The following is a 5208-nucleotide window of genomic DNA, read 5'->3' on the forward strand; positions in this document are numbered from 1 at the left end:
CTGTGTATGAGAATTCGCTGTCAGCAGATGGAGCAGAGCAGCGTGGCACTGCACCGGACAATTTCTCAAAAGAAACGGGAGTCGGGACGAACCGGTGCCAGACTCACCATCAGAACTCATAATTATTCTTTGGGGAGATTGATTTTTAAGTGCTTTAACAAGAGAAAATGTGCAAAATTTGTACTGTCCTCCGAGGATGACCCACCCTCTTCTAAAACCTGTGTGAAGGTAGTAGTTTTATGTGAACATCTGTTTAGCGGGGTCCCTTAAAATGTGGCGCCAACACGTGTGCGCTCGACGGCCTGAGGTTAATTCTGACAATATGGTTCGCTTCGTCTTGTGAAAGAGAAAGTCGACATTTTTACTTCTTCAACTCGAACATCAATCGTCAAATCAAACATTCCCGTCACTAATCAAGCTGCCATTTGCATCTGCTAATGGTAATATGAAAAAAAAAAAAAAAAGCATTGACGAGGTGACAACTTGGGCTAAGGTTGAAAAAAAGCTCCAAGCAGAGTCTGATTTTAGGGCACACTTACAGCTAAGCCCATCCCAATTATACAGAAAAGGGAAACTCGGAAGGAAAAATGGCAACATCATATGACCTCATAGTACAAAGACAGCATTGTCAATTCAACAGGCTCCGATTCAGAGTTTTATGTAGTCAATTTTTTTAATGATAAGCTGATTTTTTTTCATTGCACTGTCAAAAGCAAAAGCGTGTTAGTAATTGATTTCCCACGCATCTCTCGGATAAAGCTGTAAACAATAAATAACTGAACAAATTGTATAAAGTAGTGACTGGAGTATTGTTTTTCTTAGATTTAATGGTACCTGAAGTATCTTAATAAATTATACGCATTTTTGGGAGCATGGCATAGAGTTTGTTGCTTGGTTGCTTTTTCAAACAGATCAGGCATTCAAGAAACTTTTAGTAATTTAGGACTTCTGGTTTCCTCATCACCAACTACATGCCAGGGAAAAAGCTTTTCCTGTGCTAGGTATTATCAAATTACATAACTGTACTGAGACATTAACTGGGACCGTGTTTCGGTCAGATGATATTTAACTTCTGAAGCAACAAACACTCTTCAGGTTAGTTTAAAGATAAATATGTGAAAAGCCCTCACGTGGCCAGCATTAGGCACAGTGGAGGATCTGTGATGCTGTGGGGTGACTGTCCTACTTGCACTTAACGTCGTTAGAGACTCATTGAAATGACAGAACATTCTGAACACAAATCATTCAGCCCTTGCCAGAAAACCTGAAAACTGGTTCCAACTGGGTCTTTAAACACATATTGATCCAAAAAATGCAAATCAATGCTTTATTAAATGAGATTTTTATTATAGAGTTGTCTACACCTGTGAATGCATTTAGTTAAATATGAAAAGGTCTAAAAAAAAAAAAAATCCTTTTATCCCGTGGCCAGTTCCAACATCTTCTATTGTGCATGAGTGAGCTCACCATACTTACAGTTTCTGTTCTTAATGGTTTAAAATGAAGCCTGACAGATTACATCCACACTGCTTTTGTCATGTTAACAGCTTTATTAAGCTTGCAAACCAGTCAATAGTAATGTGCCCACTGCTTTCACTCCTGTGGGCTCCTGCCTCCACACTGATTTGCGTGTGTGTGTGTGCTGTGAGTGTGAATGTGAATGTAACGCGTGGGCTGATGTTCTTAAGCTTTGCTGATAATGAGGCTCACCAATAAGTATGACTAAAACCTGGTTTGTGATATTGGGTCTCATTTTTCATTACCAGGATATCAGGCTATTTTTTTAAGGCAACATTTCTGGGGGGGGGTTTTTTCCCCTAAGTTCCTAACAGAATCTTTTGATATATTATTAAATGTGTGAGATGAACAGCGTGGATAAATATGTCTCTCAATCACTCTTATAAGTGTATATGGCCCCGTTAGAAAGTTTTTGTGATGTAAAGAAATAAGACTACAAGAAAACCTTGCAAAAATGTCAACGATTTTAGAGATATGTTAACCTGGTTACATAGGTGTGAAATTCCTAATACCGTACCTAAAACTTTGTTAAAGCGCATTTTGATTTCGTTTCAACATCGTTTCTGACAGGGGTCTATCACTATCTTGTTTTAACTAAAATAATTGATTTTGGGGGGGTTTTTTCACTTCACAAAAGCCTGAGAGATTAATAGGGAGGTGTACGCTTTTGCGCTTTCGGATGTGGCTTTAAATGATAAGAATTCAAAAACTTTCACAAGGCATAAATGGTGTGCGAAAAGTTGAATAAAAGTGCCTCGTTGAACCTTGTGTTTCATGGATGTCTTGGAGGGCCTCACGATGTGTGCAATGAGGTGGAACATTGAATTAGAATGATTCAGTCAGTCGAACACGAGGTCGATGGAAGTTGTAAGAGAATATGCAGCGATAGGAGGAATGAGACCTAAAACGGTAACGGTGTAAGGCAGAGGGGGGGGAAAAAATATATATTATAGTGAATCACACTGCTTGAAACAAACTCAAATCCTGCTGCACTTGAAGTCAAAATGAGTTTTGATAGTATACATCTAAGTGTTGTTCCTAAAAGTCACCTAATGCAGCTTAACTGGAGGGGAAAGGTAGCACAAATATTTCGAGTTTCAGCAGGAATAGGATGTTCGTTTTTTTATGTATCAGAAAAATGCTTTCATGTTTACAGATCAATGAATGCTTTGTGAGGCAGAGTTTGTTTATGTGGAGAACCATGTCATATTTCCTACTGGAAAGCCTGAGGAGTGTTTTTCTTTAATATTCCCATCATTTCGTAGTCTAAACAGCAGCACAATTCTCCTATGGCTGACATTCTTAGAACCGATTTTATGAAAGATATTAAATCACTATGTCATTTTTTTTTCTTAGTCTGCATACGCAAAATCACAACTACAACAACCCATTAAGTGCTGCAAAAAATATTTGCCCTCGTAAATACAGGTTTATCGACAGACGAATTTAAAGAATAACAACATTAAAAAGGAAAGAAATGTCCTAAAAAGAATCCAACTCCCATGACATAAAAGTAGTGAGACCTATATCCTTACTAGATTGTCACTCCCCAGAAATATTAGTTGAAACTTGGGACCCTAATTATTTTCGAATTTTTGCAATTGCATCGTAAAACTCTGGCCATTTGCCCTAAAACTGTTAGACGAGACCACGGAAATTGACAATTTGCTCATTTTGTTTCGCAATATTCCGCGCATTTTCACAGGACCAACCTTTTGGAGTTTAGTAATAATTGTAAATTGTGAATATTTGTGGCATTTTTATGCACTGATACAATATTTCCTTCGTAGTTCTGCTGTGCATCAGGTTTAAAATTAGCAGCAAAATGAAGTCCACCACCTACCTTTCACACCTCCTCAAAAACAATGCTGCTACATGTCTTTGCTTGAATTCCTATTATTCATACTCTTGGTCTGTGCTTGATCATAACAAAGGGTAGAAGTTTGTGTTTTTGTTGGGTCAGTAGAGGAAACAAATAAAAAAAAAAATCTCTGATAAAATCACATATTTCACACTGCCTGGAGAGCGTTAGAGAAGGCCTTGGTGGTAGCTGTTATAACTAACCCAAACTGCCAGCACAAACAAAGCATTAATTACTAGAGCTAAAATGAAGGAGTTAGGGCATAACAGTGATTATCTAAAATTAGAGGGAGGGAAGAAAAACAGCCATTTTAGCTCGACTTCCTGGCTTGCAGGCACTCAAGAGTTGAGGTGATTTTGCAAACAAGAGGGGAAATAAACAAAGATCATTCTCACAAGGTGGAGGGTAGTGGGAGAAAGAATAATGGCTGATCCATTTAAATGAGAATGGAACTAAAAATACACCTTGTGTGTTACTGGTTGAAATGGCGAGAAGGACAGAAACCTCGCAAATCTCAGCACCCAAAAGGTCAGGTAGCTTCAGACAAGAGACATGGAATCGAACCTCCGTACCCGGCATGGCGGCCACGCTTTTGCCCCAAAGACTTTGGACTTTGGACTTGGGAACCTCTCTGAGGAAACACCCAAACCTGCTGGGCGCCCATCAGCTCAACTGAGAGTGACTGAAACTTAGAAGCACCAAGAGAGGGAGGCCACAACACCAACCCGTCTGGTGAGAGGACCCGTCAAGGGCATAGAGGCCCCCACCGGAACCCAGCACAGTTCCCTTCACCCACAGTTGGCACCATGCATCCTCAAGAGCCACAGATCACCAGTAATGAATCCATCGCTCCACCAGGTGACCCAAGCGCCTCAACACAATCAACACCACACCAAGGGGGTTTCCCCCTGTGAGACAGCCGTGGCTCTCAAGGTCATGTCTACGTCATCAGTCTGTGCAAATCCAGCGCAGAAACAGAATCATGTGAAATGTTGCTACGAATACAGGCATCTGTTTATGAAGTGCATCAAAACTGGGGTTGCAATCAGGGCGTTGGAGACCCCGCTGGTTGCTATCAGCAGTCTACATAACCCCCGTCCCTGCACCAAGCCAGTTTGAGTCTGATGTTTCTGTAACATCACTTTACATATAGTCTGTCACCTGAGGAAAAAACATGTTAGTTACTTAAATAGTTATTTAATAAAGATAAAATCCCCGCTCCCCTAAATAAGCTTCCATGGACACTCTCAACTTTAGGCTGGAGTCAGCAATCCTGAAAATATATCATTTAAGTTGTTATGTTATGTACATTTGATGTAGATTTATAACACTGAACATTTTTCTTAGCAGGGTTTAAGTCTTTAGGGTCAGTCTTTGATTCCAGCTAGTCAGCTCGAGTCTTGTGCCTTTTGTGATGTCATCAACACAAATACACTAAAAGCAGAATTAGCTGTTTCTGTAATTCTGCAGATTGACCAAAAACATAGTATTTTCAAACCTTCACTTAGCTGTGATTTTTATCGTCGGTATTATTTTTGTTGTGGGAATAATCTCACTGGGTATACTATCTGTAATCTAGCTTCTGGGGAAAAAAGAAAAAAAAAAAAGAAAGAAAAAAGGAGCGAGCGACTCAGAGTCACAGAGACCTTTAGTTTTCAGAGTGCGTAGGAAGTCTGGCACCGTTTCTTGTTTTGGCATCTTTTCTTTTTTCTCTTTCTTTCTTGCCATATCACACTTCAAAGCGGCTTGAGGTTCCCCATACGGAATAAGTACACTTAAACAGGACTTCCCCTCTGCGAAAGAAGATGGAAATAGCGCGACTTTTATCA

This window comes from Poecilia reticulata, chromosome 23 (assembly GCF_904066995.2).
Source record: "Poecilia reticulata chromosome 23, P_reticulata-male-v2, whole genome shotgun sequence".
NCBI lineage: Eukaryota > Metazoa > Chordata > Actinopteri > Cyprinodontiformes > Poeciliidae > Poecilia > Poecilia reticulata.